The sequence below is a fragment of the Lemur catta genome, chromosome 1, assembly GCF_020740605.2.
Source record: "Lemur catta isolate mLemCat1 chromosome 1, mLemCat1.pri, whole genome shotgun sequence".
Classification (NCBI taxonomy): domain Eukaryota; kingdom Metazoa; phylum Chordata; class Mammalia; order Primates; family Lemuridae; genus Lemur; species Lemur catta.
The window spans coordinates 240,194,193-240,215,008 of NC_059128.1; positions in this window are offsets into that span (position 1 = coordinate 240,194,193).

Below are 20,816 nucleotides of genomic sequence, written 5' to 3' on the forward strand. Positions count from 1 at the left end.
AAAGGACCTTCCCCTTAATGATGAAACTGCCCCACTTCTATTAACAGCAAAAAGCTGCCATGTTGAAAGACAGGGCAGGAAAGCATCCACAGGGACCCATTCTGCCAAGGACACCTGGATAACGTAGGAGGGGCTCAGTGCCACACCGAGGAAAGGAGGCACTCACGTGAGGGCCTCATGATGGTGGAGGATGGGAATTCCAGAGGCTCCTGAAGAAGGATATCAAAGAACATGTCTGACCAAACCAAGGGCATGAAGACCAATGTTTTCTCCCTATTACTTTTTCCTCCAATGAGTTTTAGAGCTGAAAAAATGGGACCCTGAAAAGAGCCCTGCTGTTCAACTTCATCCCTCAAGTATTATCTCAAGCCTTTCCTTTTGGTCTGAAAGCTCTTTTAGGAAACAGTTTTCCAAATTCCAAATACTACCTCAATTGCTTCTATACCCTTACTCTCTCCAACAATGTCCTTTATTGTTGCACCCAAGGCACATTTAAATGAGTTAATATATGTAAGATAGGAAAAGAGTGGCTGGCATATAATAAATGCTATATGAATCTTAACTATGATTTATTATTATTAATATTGATTATGCCACAGCCATGATGGTGAGGGATCTTTGGCAAGGCCAGAGTAGACAAGTACCCCAGTTATAGCTACTAGATTAGCACCATAAAGCAGAGGAACCCAGCAATTATCCATAAAGAAAGATGTAGTCATCTGTTCTTTATAAAGACTTAAGGTAGCAGAATGGATAATACCTTTCTAGAGACAGACTTCCCCAAGGATGCTGGTCTTGCTACCTTGTATCAGTCAACTGAACCTATTCTTATTTGGGGTTACCTCCACCCGGAACCATAGATACGTGTAGGAGCTGAATATGGGGGATCCCCAGCTCTGGTAATACTCTCTTAAGATATTTCTTGCAAGAAACTCATCAGTAAAACAAATATAAGGGAAAGTCATGTGATACTTGGGAGATAATTTTTCTTGACTCCTGTCAGCATCCTTGACAGTGATCAGCTAGATTGATTTCATAGCCCTGCAACAGCAGTTCTGCTTCCTGGGGAAAGCCAGCTTACAAAAATCACAATAGAACTGTTGATATAGGGTAATTTGATGGTAAACTGACCCGGCAGGGTGGGTTTTTTCTTGAAAGGGAACAGTGCAGTAAAGATAGTCTGTTTTTATGCCTGACCTAAATCTTTCACTTCCTCTCACAGGAGAGAAACAGATGTTCAGTGTAGAGCTGGGGAGAGAACGGGGGAGATGAAGGAAACAATATAAAACTGTGGTTCAAATTGTTCTTTAAAACATCAGCCAGATGCTCATTCTCTTATGTAAGTGTTCAGAACTTCACAACAGAAGAGCATCTTCATCTTTGTCTATAAATTAATTCTTTATGCCCTACCTACTTCATCTTTTCTTTAAAAGCACAAATCAAATAAAAGCAGAGTCAATAATACACAAGCCATCATTTCACCAAATGGTGCTGGGATAATTATAGATATCCACAAAGAAAAAAAATGAATTCAAACCATTATCTCACGTCATACACAAAATTAACTCAAAGTGAATCATAGACCTAATAGATTTTATCTAAATTTAAGAGCTGAAAATACATCATTTTTAGAAAAAAAACATAGAACAAAATCTTTGTGATCCTGGGCTAGGCTGAGATTTCTTAGCTAAAGCACAATTCATACAAGGAAAAAAAATGATAAATTAGACTTCATCAAAATTTAAAAGTTTTGTGCTTCAAAAGATACCACTTAGAAAATAAAAAGGCCAAGTCACATACAGGGAGAATATATTTGTAAATCATATATCTGATAAGGGACTTGTATCCAGAACATATAAAGAACTCCTACAATTCAATGGTAAGAAGAAAACCCACTTTTTAAAATAGGCAAAAGATTTGAATAAACATTTTACTAAGGAAGATATATGAATAGCCAATAAGCACATGAAAAGATGTCTAATATCATTTGTCACTAGGGAAATGCAAATTAAAACCAAAATGAGATATCACCAAATGCCCGCTAAAATTACTATAATCCAAAAGGCAGGCAATAGCAAGTGTTGACACAGACATGGGGAAACTGGAACCCTCATACATTGTTGGGGGGAATGTAAAATGGTATAGCTACTTTGGGAAACAGGCAGTTTCTTTAAAAGTTGAATATAAATTAACCTTAAGATTCACCAGTTCTTCTTCTAGGTACCTACTCAAGAGAAATAACAGTGTATATCCACACAAAGACTTGTACGTGAATGTTCATAGAGGATTATTTATAATAGCCAAAACCTGGAAACAATCCAAGTGCCCATCAACTGATGAATGGATAAATAAATATGATATATCCATACAATTGAATATTATTCAACAGTAAAACAGAATGAAGTACAGATGGCCCCCAACTTACAATTTTTTAACCTTACAATGGGTTTATTGAGGTATTAAATGCATTTTTGACTTACAATATGTTTTACTTGCAATGAGTTTATGGAGGCATAACCCCATAGTAAGTCAAGGAGCATCTGCACTGATACATGCTACTCCATGTGTTTTCCTTGAAAACATTATACTTACTTACAGAAGTCAATCACAAAAGACTACAAATGAAATTGTATGATTCTATCTATATGAAATGTCCAGAACAGACAAATCTATAGAGACAGAAAGTAGGAGATTAGTGGTTGCCTGGGGGAAGGGCTCTTTTGGGGATGATGAAAATTTTCTGAAATTAGGTTGTGATGATAGCAGTAAAACTCTGTAAATTTGCTAAAAATCATTGAATTGTACAGTTTAAATGGCTGATTTTATGGTATATAAATTACACCTCAAAGCTATTTTAGAAAGAACACATGTCAAATAAAAATCAAGTTTGGCAAATACTGACATCAAAAAAATTAGATTAAAAAAAATGAGTTTAAAACTGAATTTTCTGACATCCAAGGCAAAGGCAAAGAAATTCAAAGGGCTACATAACTTTATTTCTGTTTTTAAAATAGGAAGCAAAACTTCTGTCTTAGTCCATTTTCTGCTGCTATAACAGAACACCACAGACTGAGTAACTAAGAATAGAAGTTTATTCATCTCACAGTTCTGGAGGCTGGGAAATCCAAGAGCATGGTGCCAGTATCTGGCAAGGGTCATCCCATGGTGAAAGGCAGAAGTGAGGGTATAGGACAGAGAGAGACACCAGGGGCCAGACTCACTTTATAACACCCCACTTTCATGATAACTAGCCCTCTCCAGTGATAATGACATTAATCTATTCATAAGGACTCCACCCTCATGACCCAATCACCTCTTACTAAGCTCTTCCCAACACTGTTCCATTGAGGATGAAGTTTTCAGCACATGAATTTTAGGGGACACATTCAAACCACAGCAACTTTTTTCAGGAAAAAAAAAAACACTTTTTTTTCCTGGCTCTGACTTTTACCAAAAAAATAAATAAATAAATATCCCAGTTGTTCTATACATTAGAGAGAGTCTTTTTTAAAAGTTGAAGGAATGTTGTTAAGTCTTAGTTTGGGCACAGAATTTTTTGCAGAACCAGAGCAATGTTCTACAGAACTGAGTTTGGACTATGGTAACCAGATACCAGGAAAGAGCTCAGAGAAGCTAAATAATCAATGTTTAGCATCTCTTATTGGCTGTATTTCTCACATATCATTTTTCTCATCAGAGCTTTAACAATATTTCTACAGAAGACAATTCAAAATTGAGCTTTCATGGTTTCAGGTCTTATATTTAAGACTTTAATCCATCTTGAGATAATTTTGTATATGGTGAGTGATAGGGATCCAATCTCATTGCATGTGGCTATCCAGTTTTCCCAGCAGCATTTATTGAATAGAGTGTATATTATTGTCTGTTTAGCCAAAAAAAAAAAAATCACTTGATTATAGCTATATGGCTTTATGTCTGGGTTCTCTATTCTGTTCCATTAGTCTATGTGTCTACCTTTATACCAGTACCATGCTGTTTTGGTTACTATAGCCTTGTAGCATAATTTGAAGTCAGGTAATATGATGCCTCCATATTTGTTCTTTTTGCTTAGAATTGCTTTGGCCTATTGGGGCTCTTTTTTTTGGTTACAGATGAAGTTTAGGATTGTTTATCCTCAGTCTGTGAAAAATGACATTAGTATTTTAATAGGAATTGTATTGAATCTGTAAATCACTTTGGGCAGTATGGACATTTTAAGGATGTCGATTTTTCTGATCCATGAGCATGGAATGTTTTTTCTTTTTTTGTGTAATCTATGATTTTTTTCCATCATTGTTTTGTGGTTCTCCTTGTAGAGATCTTCCATCTTCTTGGTTAAGTATATTCCTAGGTATTTTACTTTCTTTTCAGCTGCTGTAAATGGCATTGAGTTCTTGGTTTGACTCTCAGCGTAACTGTTATTAGTGTATAGAAATGTTACTGATTTGTCTACATTAATTTTTTAACCTGAGACTTTACTGAATGTATCAATTCTAGGAGTATTGTGGTAGAGTCGTTAGGATTTTCTAGATATAAGATCATATCATCAACAGAGATAGTTTGACCTCCTCTTTCCCAATGTGGATGCCCTTTATTTCTCCCTTGCCTCATTGCTCTGGCTAGGACTTCCAGCACTATGTTGAATAGAAGTGGTGACAGTGGAAATCCTTGTTTATTCCAGTCCTTAGGAGGAATGCTTTCAACTTTTTTCCATTCAGTATGGTGTTGACTGTGGTTTTGCATATATGGTTTTTATCATTTTGAGGTATATTCCTCCTCTGCCTAGTTTGTTGACAGTTTTTATCATGAAGGGGTGCTGGATTTTACCAAATGCTTTTTCTGCATCTATTGAGATGATCATAGGGTCTTTTTAAAATTCTGTTTATGTGGTGATCATGTTTATTGATTTATGTACATTGAACCATACTTGTATCCCTCATATGAAAACTACTTGGTCAGGATGAACTATGTTTTAGATGTGCTGTGGATACAGTTTGCTAATATTTTGTTGAGGATTTTTGCATCTATGTTCAGAAGCAATATTTGTCTGTAGTTTTTTTTTTTTTTGTATTGTGTCCTTTCCTGGATTTAGTATCAAGATGATACTGATTTCATAGAATGAGTTAGGGGGCATTCCCTCTTTCTTGATGTTATGAAACAGTTTCAGTAGGATATGTGCAAGGTCTTCTTTGTAGATATGGTAGAATTCAGCTGTGAATCTGTCTGGTCCTAGGCTTGTTTTTGTTGGGAGACTTTTTTATTACTGATTCAATCTCACTACTCATTATTGGTCTCTTCAGGATTTCTATTTCTTCCTGATTCAAGCTTGGGAGGTCATGTGTTTCCAAAAATTTATCCATTTCCTCCAGATTTCTAGTTTGTATGTGTACAGAATTTCACAGTAGTCTTAGATGACATCTTGTATTTCTTTGGTATCAGTTGTAAGGTCTTCTTATTCATTTCTGATTAAGCTTATTTGAATACCTTCTCTTCTGTTTCTGGTTAATCTAGCTAGTGATCTATTGATTTTGTTCATCTTTTCAAAAAACCAATCTTTTGTTTCATTAATCATTTGTATTTTTTGTTTCCATTTCATTTAGTTCTGTTCTGATTTGTGTTATTTATTTTCCTTTGCTAGCTTTGGATTTTGTTTGTCCTTCTTTTTCTGGTTCCTTGAGGTGTGACATTAGGTTGTAAATTTGTGGATTTTCTATCTTTTTGATGTAAGTATTTAAGTCTATGAACTTTCCTCTTAGCGCTGCTTTTACTGTATCTGAGAGATTTTGGAAGCTTGTGTCACCTTTGTTATTCAATTCAAAAACTTTTTTTATTTCCATCTTGATTTTGTCATTGACCCAAGGATCATTCAGCAGGAGCTTGTTTAATTTCCATGTATTTGTGTAGTTTTGAGAATTCCTCTTGGACTTAATTTCTTGTTTTATTCCATGGAAGTCTGAGAAGATACATGGTATGATTTCAATATATCTAAAGTTGCTAAGACTTGTTTTGTGTTCTAATATATGGTCTATCTTGGAAAATTTCCGATGTGTCAATAAGAAGAATGTATATTCTGCAGTATTTGGGTAGAACGTTCTGTAAATATCTGTTAGTTCCATTTGTTCTAGAGTCCAGTTTAAATCCAATGTTTCTTTGTTGATTTTCTCCCTCAATGATCTGTCTACCTCTGTTAGTGGAGTGTTGAAGTCCCCAGCTATTATGATGTCACCGTTTATTTTTTTCCTTACATCTAGTAGAATTTGTTTTGTGAATCTGGCAGATATATTTATGATCACTATATCTTCTTGTTGAATTGCTCCCTTTACCATTATATAATGACAGCTTTATGGTTTTGTTTTTACCATTGTCTATTTTATCTGATATGAGAATAACTTTTCCTGATCACTTTTGGTTTCCATTTGTGTGATATATTTTTTCCATCCCTTCATCTTGAGTCTCTGAGAATCTTTGCAAGTTAAAATGAGTTTCTTAGAGACAGCATATATTGGAGTTGTACTTTTTTATCCATTCAGCCAATCTATATCTTTTAAGTGGACCATTAAGACCATTTACATTAAATGTCAGTATTGATATGTGAGATACTGTTCTGGTCATCATTTTGATTTTTACCTACTTGCTTTGTTTTCTCCCTTGTGTTACTGTTTTATAAGAGCTGTGAGTTTTATCTGTCAGATGTGTTTACACTAGTGGGTATTGATTGTTCTGTTCCAGATATAGAACACTTTTAAGCATTTTTTGTAGGGCAGATCTAGTGGTGACAAATTCCCTTAGTGTTTACTTGTCTGGGAAAGACTTTATTTCTCCTTCATTTATGAAACTTAGTTTTGCAGGTTACAAAATTCTTGGCTGGCAGTTGTTCTATTTAAGAAGACTAGAAATGGGGCCCCAATCCCTTCTTTCTTCTGGTTGGTCTAGTCTGCTGTTAAGATTTCCAAATTACTTTCTGTTCCAGAAGTTTTCTTATATTTTTTGTTATTTTTGTCTATCTCTTTAGTAAATTTTTCATTCATGTCCTGAATATTTTTTTTTGTTTTTTTATTTTGTTTTCAACTTTTTCATAAATCCCATTGATCTTACTTGTGATCCATACTCTGAATTCCATAACTGACATTTCAAAATTTTCCCATTTGTTGGAGTCCTTTGCTAGAGAGCTAGCATGATGCTTTGAGCATGTCAAAACCACCTGTTTTATTCATGTTGCCAGAGTTCCCTTCTCATCTGGAACCTCTTCTCTTAACTCAAAACAGGTAGCTTTACAGTTCACCTGTTCTACTCTGCTGGGAACTCTGTTGCATAGTGAAGAGAAGAAGAGTTCCCTGGATGGTGTGCTTGAGTCCTAGTCTGGAAGTTTTACCAGGCAGGAGAGTGTGGATACATTGTGATCCTTTAACACTGCTGCTCTCCTGTGTCTCCCCATTCCCCTGTGGTTGTCACAGGCAGGTAGGGTACAGCAGGCATGTGGCAGGGGGCTGGCTCATGGTGGGCTGCCAATACACAGTGAGCAGTTGGCATGCAGTGGGCACACAGCAGGCATGCAGCATGCTGTCCATTTTTGAGAAGGCTAGCAACATTTCTAACAGTGTGTAATGACTTTCAACACACTGTATTGACCAGCAAGCCTTGTGGAAGGAAAGGAACCTTCTGATTAACTATCAATGTTGATAAACTATCAGACTTTTAGCACTCATAATAAAAGGCAAAGATACTTAAGAAAAGCAGCAGTGGTGGCCAATTGAAGACTGATATTCTGACACAATGGAAGGAAAGAAAGAACAATGAAGGGATAGAAAACAGAATGGCCCTGCAGTGTGCAGGAGGCAGGGGACTCCATGAGGGTGGCAGTAAGTGGTGAAGAGAGATGGAGAGGGCCACACAGAGGGACCAAGTATCTCCCATGCTTCCCCTGCCTCAATTCCCAGCAGATACAGTACCCCTCCCCTTAATCCAGGAGAGAGTGAAGGGAGTGAGAAATGAGGCTGTGGTCCAACTCTGGCTGTCACTCTACCTAGGTGGTCACAGAGGCCTCAGAGGGGAATGGTTTTACTAACAAACCCTGCAATCAACCTCACCTCCACTTCACAGTGAATTAGGGATCATCAGGCAAATATCTCCCCACATTCCCACCCATGCCCATGCCTAAACATTTAACTGCATTCACACCAGCAATTCCATCCTCCCCTCTGGTAAAATGGCAGCAGTTCTATTCTTTCTTCCCATCCAAGGCTAGTCCTTTTGGCCCACACTCTGGATTCCATCCCTTCTTCACTTTCAGAAACCATGTTTCACCATTATTCCCTCTGTCCCCCTATATTTTCACTTATGCTGCTCCCCTTAGCATCTATGTATACTCAGATCTCACCCATTATTCAATAGATAAAAAATTTAAAAAATGAAAATTCTTAAAGCCTATATCCCTTTTGTTAAAGTTTATAGGAGGCCATTGTTTTGGGCTAGCCTCCTGCACCAGACCCCAGCAGACTAGACCAAACCAGAATGGAGTCACCTGTGCTAAGTGCCACATAATGAAACTGGACTTTGAAATGGACCAGTTTTTTCAGAAAAACAAAAAGCAGGATATTCCAGTCAACTTGAGTCAGTGCAATAAGGAAGTCCCCTCTATTTTAACCCTATAAGGAAAGTCACTTTGAAACAACCAGTCTGCTTTTTGTCTTTGTTTCTGCTTCCTTCCGCCCTTTCCTGCCTGTAAAGCCAAACTCCTCTGCTCAGCAAATTGAAAGACTCATTCTACTTTACAGAATGAAGTGTTGCCCTATTCTAAAATCATTAAAAAAAAAAAAAAAAAAAAGCCAATTCAATTTTTAAGCTAAATTTGTTACAATTTTGTCTTTGGATACCTTTTAAGGCTCTCTGTCTCTTTATAGCCAGAATTCTTACGATTTCAGTCCACATTTGTTTGCATTTCCTTATCTCCTCACCCAAGTGAAATATCTCAGCAACTGGTCTCACAGGTCATCAACAATCCTCCTGTTATCTCATATAGAGATATTTTTCGTTATTTTGTTATGGGACTGTTCTGCAGCATCAGACCCCACTGGCCAGGCCATACTTCTTAAGACATCCTCCTACTTTGCCATCCTTGACACTGTTTTCTCCTGGTTTCCTCCTTCTCAGACTCCAGCAGCTATTGTCAGTTCCTCTCCCTGGGGACCCACATCACCTCTTTATCTGTAGTCCCAACATGTAGCACAACCTAATGCTGAGTAAACCTCTAGAAATACTCATTGATAGCCTGATAGAATCCAATGCAGTGGTTCTCAACCCTGGCTGCTCATTAAATTCACTGGGAACTTTTATAGGTATATCAACATCCCACCTGGGGTAGTATTTCAGATTTGATTGGTCTTGAGTGAGCCCCAGACAACAGCTTTTTCTAAAATATTCCCAGCTGAGTTTTAGTGCTCACCAGAAAATTTGTCACTCCATGCTAGAACTATTAAATAAAGACAGGAAATTTGCAAAACACAAAACTATCATTTTAAAACTTAACCCTCTAGTTGGATTTTAGGATGCTGAGACAGAGTAAGTTTTGAAGGTGCCCTTAAAAGTTTACATTAGGAGATTGTTTAAAATTGGCTCATCTATGGTCATGCCAGATCTGCAATCTCAGGACATTTCTCTCACCCTCAACCAGCCAGAAGCCCAAGAGACCAACCAAGTCATGCATTTTGTTGCATGAACAAGTGACCCTGATGGCTGCGAACATGGAGATGTTTTTCTGCCTCTCCCTCCAGAATTTGCCAGAGAGTGCTTTTGCCCCATCCTCCCCTTGCTTCCAAAAACCAACAGGCCCGAACTCAAAGGTGCTGGACCTCCCCTTCCCCTCACCATCGCCTTGAAGGAGCAGAGCCTATTATGTGCCTGCCTGGCTATAGAAATTCTGCCTGTTATTCTTTATGAGGGAATCATCTCTCACAGGGATGGCGTGACCGGAGAGGCATGTTCACACAGAGGCAGTTTCATTTGTTTCGTGTGTTCAATTATTTGACTGTGGTTGTGGTTTTTGGGGCTTTAGGGTGAAGAGGTGGGGAAGAAGCTGGCCAAAAAAGGCCTAAAAGGGCAGGAGCAAAACAACCATAAAAAGCTGTGAGACTCAACCACACTAAGAAGCAATTCCATCCACCCGGCCCATCTTTTCCTCCCGTATTTTGCTATACACATCCGTCCACCTCCCCACTCATTCTAGAGAGGGAGAAAGAAAAGCCACAAAAAGAGGTAATGTTTCAAAACTGCACCTTGATTTGTGACAAAACTATTGTTACTTTAAGATAATTTGGATGGTCACCTTAGTAGCAAGAAGATTAAATCCTAAAGGTCTGAAACTTCAGTGATTGTGGAAGATACTGAGAATCTCATGTTGCCAGGAGACAGGAAGTCTAGATATTTCCTCTCCACCAGGTTCTTCTCAGCAAAGCTGCAGATTCTAACCAGAAAAAAAAAAAAAAAAATTCCTCCAAAGGTCAATTCAGGAACATTCAGGCCTTAATCTGAAGCTCAGGTTAGTATAGTGTATGCTGCTCCATATTGGGAATGGCTTAAGAACTAAATTTATACTACTCTTGGTAAAGACCATATTCTCCATGTTTTACACATTGGAAGAGTAGGCTAAAGGGAAGGAAAAGCAGGGGCAAAGAGCAGACAGAGCAACTATTTGCAAAGGGCAGCAAATTCAATCAATCAAAGAGTGATTATTGCAAAACACATGGCACTGGTCCTAGTGTTTGCTGCAGACAAAGGTTCCTGTGCTGGTGGCTTTGGCCTCACTGTTTGTTCCCCTACTCTACTATGAGAAATGAGTGAGAGTTATTCTGAGTAGGAGAATGGAACTATGGGTGGTGAGTGACCATTATGGGAAGCAGATTTCAGTTCTGACTGTCAGAGGGGCTGCCCCAAAAGACAATGAGATCCCCATACTGTATGTATTCACAGGCAGGGTGACTGCTACTTAGAGTCACAGGGGACAATCAAGTCAGAGACATTCATCTTCAAGATGCTTTTTGGATTAGAGAGTCAATGATTGCAGCAATGTTTAATAGATTATTGAAACTTTCTCAAGCATTACAGAGCAATCCATGTAACCAAAAACATTGGTACCCCCTTAATACTTTGAAATAAAAAAAAGAAAAGAAACTGTCTTTCTACCCCCAAATATCAACAAATCTACTATGTCTAAATCTTGCTGCTTCATTCCTACTTAATCTTTTACAATAAAATAAGTTCATTGGCAAATTTTAAGGATCTATTAGGTACTTGGCACAGTGATAGGTTTTCTGAATAGGAGAGAAAATTTACTGTGCTAAATGAGAGAGAAAGCTAAGGAATAGAAATAGGGAAAAAAAATAGAAAAATCAGAAAATTCCAGAACCCCATGGAAATCTTTCTTTCTCCCTAATACCGACCATAGATCCTCCTTCTCTGTAAAGAATGTGATTGCTCCAGCATTCTGTCTGGATACTCCCTTGCTTGACTCATTTTCACCCAAGGGTAGGGAGGGCAAAATTAGAGTGAGGTGTTTATTGGGTTTCAGCCACATTTTTAAACTTGCCTAGGTCACACTCTGTGTGGGTTTTATAGCTGGCTGCCTCTCCTTGGTGATTAATACAGCTCCACAGAAACCTTCTGTTCTCTGTTCATCCTCCTACGTGGAGTAAATACCAATGGTTTTCAGGCTAGAGCTGAGAGGAAAGGCCAGTATGAAGAAGCCTTACCTGTGATAGAAGATAGCAAGCTAATGAAGACCTGATAACTTTCTTATAATGGGGTCTCTTTTTTTTTTTTTGAGACAGAGTCTCGCTCTGTTGCCTGGGCTACAGTGAGCGCCGTGGCATCAGCCTAGCTCACAGCAACCTCAAACTCCTGGGCTCAAGCAATCCTCCTGCCTCAGCCTCCCCAGTAGCTGGGACTACAGGCATGTGCCATCACGCCCAGCTAATTTTTTCTATATATATTTTTAGTTGGCCAGATAATTTCTATTTTTTTTTTTTTTTTTTTTTGAAGTAGCGACAGAGTCTCCCTCTTGCTCAGGCTGGTCTCGAACTCCTGACGAGTGATCCACCCACCTCGGCGTCCCAGAGTGCTAGGATTACAGGCATGAGCCACCGCGCCCAGCCATAATGGGGTCTCTGAGTTAAGAACTCCAACCCTGGATAGCATTATAATGCAGACCACCTATCAGATTCCATGTGTTCTTGCTGGGGAGACAAGGACTTAAAATCTTGACCATTCCAGGCTCGCTGTGGACCACAACGCATCCTCTACGCAACATTCAGGTCTTTCTAAATTACAGCCTGATCCTGGTTCTTCCTTGACTGAGTTACTTCTGGGGATCCCTCTCTCCTAAATCCCAGTTCCTTTGAACAGTAAATAAGACTCCCCCCCCCCCCCGCCAAGATCCAGCCTTTGCCTCTCTCTCCAGTCTCATTTCCCACCCATTTCAGGTCTAATACTGTCTTGCAAATAAGTCAACACAAAATTCTGTTTTATATCTCTTTGCCTTTTGTACATATCTCCCTCTTTCCTATGTTGAATTGACTACCAGATAAGCCCATACCATCTCAAGGTGTAGTCAATCCTGGGTTTTTCCTGAGTTAGACCGTGGGACAGTATGTAAATGAAACCATGATGAACAGTCAAGTTCTTGCTCATTTTGATACTGTCATGTGCAATCAACTCCTATGTGCAATTAATCAGCTTCCCCAGATCCCACTTTTTGTGAGGAATGAACCAAGCAACACCTCTTCCCAACTGCTGTGATTAGCCCTTTTTTGCCTAGAGGGAAGATGATGGGGGAAAACGTAAGGTACTTTTCCTTAATGCCCCTGAGGAGGAGAGTAAAGATGACTTTCTTCTCTGAAGACTCTAGGTGGCAAAGGTCCATACCATGTTGAAGACACTTGTAGAGCATGGGACATAGATCTGTGAGTCCCACCCTAATTACTCCCTTCCTCTAAGTCTTCCTTCCTACTTCTCTCCATCTCACCTCCACCATTTCCACCAAGTTTAATGGCTCATGATCACTGGAGTTGGATTAAAGATTTAGCAGAAAATAATCAAGTTCATTTGAATTTTCATGGCTTCCAATCTTTCTGCTAAAGGCACGTATAGTTTTTTGATACACTGGAGAAAATATGTTCTGTTATGTTTTCTTTTGGGTAACATGTAAGATGCTTTATATTACAAATCCCATCACTAATTATTTGATAATTCCTTATCTTTGTAGAGTGCATATTTTATACTTGAACATTTACTATTACATTTGATCCTTGCATGAGTCCAAAAGCCTAGACACAAATTCTGCCTATTCTGTCCTCTAAATATCTCTCAGACCTGACCCATCCTCCCCTGTTCTTTTTGTCTCTGCCTTAGTTCAGGCCTTCATCGATCCTCACCTGGATTTTCTATTAGCATCCTACACAGACAGGCAGACAGCCTGCATCCTGTTTCACTTTTTTCCCCTCCCCACCACCTCCCTGCAAAGTCCATTTTCCATTACTTCAGATCTTACTAAATTACAACCCAATCCTGTTACCTCTGTAATTTAATTACTTTAGAGGTTTCCTTTCATCTACACAAAGTCCAAACTCCTTTCCATAGTACACAAGGCTCTCCAAAATCTATCGCTTACTTGCCTCTACTCTTGTTCCTCACCCTCTAGACCTCAAGTTTTTGAAGTTGACTACAGATGTAATGCTTCCTTATACATCTATGCCTCTATATATATTTCTTTCTCTGGAATGACCTTTTGATCTTTGTCTACTTGGTAACACCTATTCATTCCTGGAGAGACAGATCTAGTGTCTGTTGTTCTATGGAACTCTTCCTCACCACCCAAAGGCAGAATTCATTATTCTCTCCTCTGGTCACAACTTAACTCTGTACTTATTTCTCCAATGGTACTTATTGCACTGTTTTGCAATGACTTTTTATTATGTTACTGTCTCCCCTAGGAAGCTATGAACTCCATGAGAACAAGAAATTTGTCATATTTACTTTTATATGTTCGTAGCTTGCACAGTGCATTGCAATTAATCTATAAATCATTGTTAAATAAGTGAATGAATGAATGAGTGGAGGGGAGAAGACAGACAAATTTTGGTCTGTTGTTATTATTCACATTTAACAGGAGAATAAATTGGGAAATTAAACCTCTTGGCCAAGTTCGCCCAGCTGGCAAGTAGCAGAAGTAGACTGAAAGCCCATGACTTCTCATTTCACATCCGGGGGTCTTCTTATCAACCATCTTCTTCCATCCAGAAGAGCACAATAATAGCATATTTAAAATCTACCTGTACTCTGGACCATTCATTGCTCATCTCTAATCTGAGGAGTCTAACATATGACTCACAAATCAAAATTTGTGATCCGTGATCTATATACAAGATGGATCCGTTATCTATTGTTGTATAATAGACCACTCCAAAATTTAGTGCCTTAAAACAAAAGTCACGTAGTGTGCCCATAAATCTGTAATTTGGGCAGGACTTAGTGGGAACAGCTCATCTCAGCTCCATGGTGCATCAGAAGGGGCAGATCAGGAATATGGAATGATCCACTTTCAAAATGGTTCCCTCAGGTAGCTGGCACGTCAATTAGGAGTTCAGCCAGGACTGTGGCTTGATTTCCCTTCACATGGTGAATTGTCTTCAGGATCAGTGCCAAAAACATATATTGAACACTTTCCACGTACAAGTCACTGCTAGGTGCTACTCCTACAAAACTGAAGGCACCTAAACAAAAACCTTAGACTCTAGTAGCTATGCTATGAGATAGAAGGCAACACGGAATACTATGGAAATTCAGAGAGATTAATTGACAATTGGGAAGATATGGGAATTATCATTATATAGATCCTTAAAGATGAGTAGGAAGTCAGCAGGAATGAAGAAGGCCACATTAAAACTTTTCTGGAATAAAGGGGTAATAAATATAAATCAATGGGAATAAAGAAAGGCTATTCCATAAGCAACGAAACAGGCAAAGCACAGAGTTGGTAAGTATTGAACATCTAGTAGTTCAGTACAAGCAACCAGAGTCAATGGCAGTACCGTGGGAAGCTCGATCGGGGGCGAAGGTAGGGGAGGGCATGATATTTTGACTCTGTAAAGGAAAAGCATTAGGATCAAAAAAATTTCATCACCAGAGGTCAATTTTAAAATGTTGACTCTGGCAGTCTTTTATATAATAAAAGAGATTAGAGCAACAAGAAATGGGAACTCCTCAGGCAGAATTGCTTGTGTTTGCAGCTCATTTTACCACAATTTATGTTACTCAGACTGGTCATCTACTTCACCTGGCTTCAAATAATGTTAAGATATTTTCAGAAAGTAAATCCACTCTAAGAAGCAAAGTTTACCACTCATGAAGGTATTAAAAAACAAAAGGGTCCCAAAAAGTGAAATTGCGAAAGCTTGAAAATCACAATTATGGAGAAATATGCTTTTATTTAGAAAGGAACAAGCTGTATTTGGATATATAAGTTCAGGCATGTTGGTTAAAAAGAAAGTCCTATTACTTTAGAGTCGATAATTAGTATGTATAAAGTGTGTATGAATCAGTGTGGGAAGGTGTAAAAGTGCCAAGCAGACATAAGAGAAAGGAGTGGGAAGACTGGGTTAAGAGCTGGCTTGTGTAGCTCTCCACTGGCAACCGGAGCCTCTCACACTTCAGATACGAGTATGTGTCACTCAATCATTAATCAAAACCAGGATAACGACTTAACTTTCAAAATAATCATGAAGCACTGTAAGGTCTGCCTGTTCCCTTCTTGCCTGCTCAGTTCAATTCTGTTAATATAAACAATGAATTTTAATTATAGCAAATACTATGGAGGAAAAGTAAAGATTTTATAGAGTACCATTTTGTTATTATTATTCATATCCAGGCTTCTTCTGCGACAAAAAGAGAAAAATATTTACCAATCTTTCAGGGATATTGTGAGGTTTAAATCATTTATGTGGCTGAAGCTACAGTTCCATAAGATTCAACCAAAGGGTTCAATGTTCTTTCTTCAGAATTAAGTAAAGTCAGCTAAGTAAAATTACAGCTCATACTTTAAATAGCACTTTATTACATAAAATTTGTCCCACAACCACAACGAGGAACTGGCAGAATAGTCTTTGTTTTTTCAACCATACTTTTCCACTAGTTGCTGAGCAAGGTTCTAGAATAGGCTTCAGGGAACCTCACAAGCAAGACTGTAGACTCATGTGGATTGTAGACTCATAATTATTCAAATCCTGTTTTGTTTTAGTAACTCAAATGTTCTCTCTTTTGTATCAAATAAAATATTTTCTTCTCCTTTTTTTGATACTCAGCAGTTTCTTAATTACCAAGACAATTTCTCTTTTCTGACCATCCTAACATACACATGCATACAACAATACAAGAGTCTCCATAAAGTGCTGTCCTAATTAAAACAATACCTAGAATCAAGACTCTTAAAATGCAGACAAAAAAGACCCACTGGTCAATATAAGATATTTGTCTGCAAAGGAGAGAATGTTGTATGATAGATAAAGCAGATAATTAATAAAAGATAAGATGAACTATGCCATGATCTGGTATCATTTGCTTTGCCACCTCTCCTGACTTCAATTTCTTCATTCTCAGAAGTGGGGTAACCTAACACCCAGGGTTAGTAGAAAGAGTGAACCCAATCTTGCCTGTGAAATTAGTTTGTAAAGTAAAGGGGTTTATATAAGTTATATTGTTATCATGGTGGTGAGATCTCTGGATTCCTTTCTAATAAAATATGCATAGGGTGGGAGGTTGGGGGTGAGGAAGAACAAGGGAGGCGCTGGCCAAGTTAGGGAAAGGAGGCCGGAGGGGAAGATGAAGGCTTGGGGAAAGCATATTAGGGAGACAATAATATAGACCTACAGAGAGTCATATGAAAACACCAAAACAGGTAAAATGTACTTACTTATTAAAAGTTAGTTTGCACAAAACACAATTTATGTCTACGTGTTTTAAAGAACGTATCCTTTTGGAAGTGTTTGCCAGAGATGTAAATATTGTTGCTGGAGTTTGGCCTTTTTATGACAATGTCAGATAAGTCACTTGTTTGCCCACATATTACTTCTACCAGAATGAGGGCAAACAGGATGCTCTCTGTAAAGACAGTCGCCCCAGGTTGTTGCCTTTTAACAGGCTCACCTTTACCTACTCCTCCAAATTAGATGCGTTTTTCCTTCTAAAAGTCCCTTATTAAATCTAGTCACATGCCTGTCCTACTTCAAAAGAGTGCAATCAGTAATGGAGAGTAATTTTAATATCATTATAAAAATGTTATTTACCCAAAAGTGCATACTTTATTGTCTTTATTGCATTCCAGACATTTTACATATGTATTATCATTCAATTCATTCGAGTTATGAGTGATAACATTGTACAGGTGAGAACACAAAGGCTTGACAGAATGAATGACATACTTAAAGTCAAACAACCAGGAAACTTTCACTGCTGTGTCCGGCTTCAACGTCAATGCTATTTTGCAGACAACAGAGGCTGGCTGTGTCAGGACTTTATGTTCTACCCAAGTGATTCCTTGGCAAAAAAACTGGAGTCAAACTTTCTGGGTTTGGTGATTACAGGTGTTGGAGTACTGCACTCCAGAGAGACAAAGGGCAGATAAGAGGTCCTTGCCTACCCCTGGTCAATTTTAGCGACTTATTAGGGAAGAGTAGCATTAGCTTATACCGTTCTATCAATACAAAGCCAGACAACCATTTAAAAGAGAAGGACAAAGGTGATTTCAGGTGTTTGAACCCAATACTCACAAGGTTCTCTTTTATTTCCTAAGTTCCTGAATTTTAGCACCCTTTTATAGTTTTTCAAACCTAAAGATACTTATAGTTTTTCAAACCTAAAGAATAGTACAATTTCCACTAATTCCCTCAGCTGCAGGAATGAGGATGTGTAGTCGATAGAAAATTACTCTTGGCCAGGCGTGGTGGCTCACGCCTGTAATCCTAGCACTCTGGGAGGCCGAGGTGGGAGGATCGCTCAAGGTTAGGAGTTCGAAACCAGCCTGAGCAAGAACAAGAATCCCGTCTCTACTGAAAAATAGAAAGAAATTAGCCGGACAACTAAAAACAGAAAAAATTAGCCGGGCATGGTGGCGCATGCCTGTAGTCCCAGCTACTCGGGAGGCTGAGGCAGAAGGATTGCTTGAGCCCAGGAGTTTGAGGTTGCTGTGAGCTAGGCGGATGCCACGGCACTCTAGCCTGGGCAACAGAGCGAGACTCTGTCTCAAAAAAAAAAAAAGAAAGAAAAAGAAAAGAAAAGAAAATTGCTCTTGACAGTTTCATGAAATCTTTTCTTCAAAAAGAAACTACATGCTTGAGCCCAGGAGTTTGAGGTTGCAGTGAGCTATGATGATGCCACTGCTCTCTAGCTCAGGCAACAGATTGAGACCCTATCTCAAAACAAAACAAAACAAAACAAAAAAGAAACTACAGCTATACCCTGTCCTTGGATATCCGTGACATTTGGGTTACTGAGACAAGCTAAAGTATTTCTGGAGTCTGCCACAAGGTTTGGGTGTGCCCTCCCACCCCAAGTTCCCCAAGATCAAAATAGCATCTGAGAAATGGTTGTTTAAGAGTACTCTCCGAAAATTTCATGCTTCTCAGGGATGTTATGTAAGTTATTTGTTATTTAACGAAACTTAAGTGAAAATCCACATCAACCACTACTCCCTTGCCCCTCCGAGAGACACCCCTAACTCCAGAGCTCGTGTAGCAGATAGATGCTACAAACATAGAGACCAAACCTACCTTTTGGAGACCTGAATCAAACCTGGAGGATTGAACCAACTTTTGGGGCTCATAGCAGAAAGCAGGTTATGAGACAGCAAATCTACATATTTGCTCACCTCTTTAAGTAGCCGTGCATCTTTGATCCTGCTCTGCCCTCCCCATCTGTACTACCACCTTGTCAAATCTACCCGAACTTCAGGCTGGTACTACCCTTATAGCAATTATATAATCATAGCAGGAGGGTGCAGTGATGTAAACTCACTCCACAGTCCACAGCCTGAAGAGAAACCTCAGGAGTAAGCTGGAAAATCTACCCTTAAATTCTGCTGTGATGAACATTCCACCGAACAAGACTGCAACTCCTTCTTGGATGCCATCTTGGCTTTCTGCTCATGGGTGTTTTCCACAACATCAATAGAACTTGCAGACACTGAAAATAGATGATATTTGGAGCAGAAATTGCCAGTTTATGGAACCTATTTTTAGAAAGGTACACTGGGCTGTCAACAAACTCAGAATACTAAGGGCTCCTTTCAGAATGATCACATTGTCCTGTACATCTCCAACAATCCAAAAAAAAAAAGATTATTTTCTGTCTTTGTACAACAGGATAGCCTCAGGAAATTGCTAAAAATACACTTTCCCGGGGTCCTTTCTAAGCCTCCTGACCCAGAATTTCCAGGGGTATCTGTTGTAACAAGCTTCCACTTGGTCCTACTGAAAATGCAAGTTTGAGAAATATTGCTTCAACTTAAACTGATGATGTGATAATTAAAAATCATGGTGTAGTTCATGATTCTATGGCACTAAATAATTTCTTTACAACTTGGCTCTTTCCTAGGCTATATAATTCCCCTAAGATATGGAGCTCTCTGGAAAGAAACTGCCATCTCTTAGGGGAATTATATAGTCTAGGAAAGATCCGAGTCGTAAAGAAATTGTGGGCATGAAACAAGGAGGAGGCAGAGTCCCACCCTGACCCTAACCCTGGCCAAATCAGAGGAAGAGACAGAAAATTTCCACCCTTCTCCTACCTGCCCTCACTCCTGGACAAGAGCTAGCTGGTGCAAAATGTAGTTGCTTTATTAATAAGAATCATATCCTATGTCAGCTATTTTTTTAACAATGAAATGACACAAAAAGTTAGAATACTTTTTAAGGGATTAGTATCTTCACTTTCACAAGGAAGGACTAAATCTCCACTTCCAGGACAAATACACTGAACCCAAATAACCGAGGACTAAGATCCCTGGGGAGAGAGTTCATATAGTTTAATAAGGTATTGAACACAACAGATAAAGACCTGAACAACAGTGTGACCCATAGCCAGGCCAGGCCTGAGCACACAGTAATAGCTTTGACTTTACTCTAAGCCTCAATGGAGAGGAAGTTCAAAGCCAGTTAGCAACTAATGGGAAATTCATGTTCACTTTCGACATCCCCTGTTTTCCCCTTTTTCACTTCCACAGTTGCAAGTTGAGTTTCTGTACGCAAGTAGACAGCCATGGGTAAGCCCAGTTGAAATAATGCCAACTGACCATGTCACACAAAGATAGATGCATAGTGTCTGATAGAAGGCTGAAGAGAACTTCGAGTGGCCTTGCAAAAGAAAATCGTCAGCTTCTCATGAAAATGGAAGATTACCTGATCAAAATTTCCTCAAACACCAAAATTGGATACAATTTAAAACAGATTTTGGAAATGTTTAAAGTGCTCAGCTAACAACACAGTAAGCACTATATTCATTGGTGCAGTCAACAAATGTTTATTGAACACCTACTTACTATATGGCAGGTACTGTGCTAGGCATTGGGGATTCAAAGATGAATAAGAGACAGACTTACCTTGAAGAGTTTTGTTTCTAGCAGTTGGGAGACAAATATGTGAGCATAGATAAGCAATAAGGAATTATGGGTGTTATGGCAGGTGGGTAGGCAGGTAACTGCAGAGACAAAAGAGGGAAGAGTCAAGTGGTATTTGGAAAGAAAGCACGAGATAGCATGTGTTGAGTCTTCAATAACG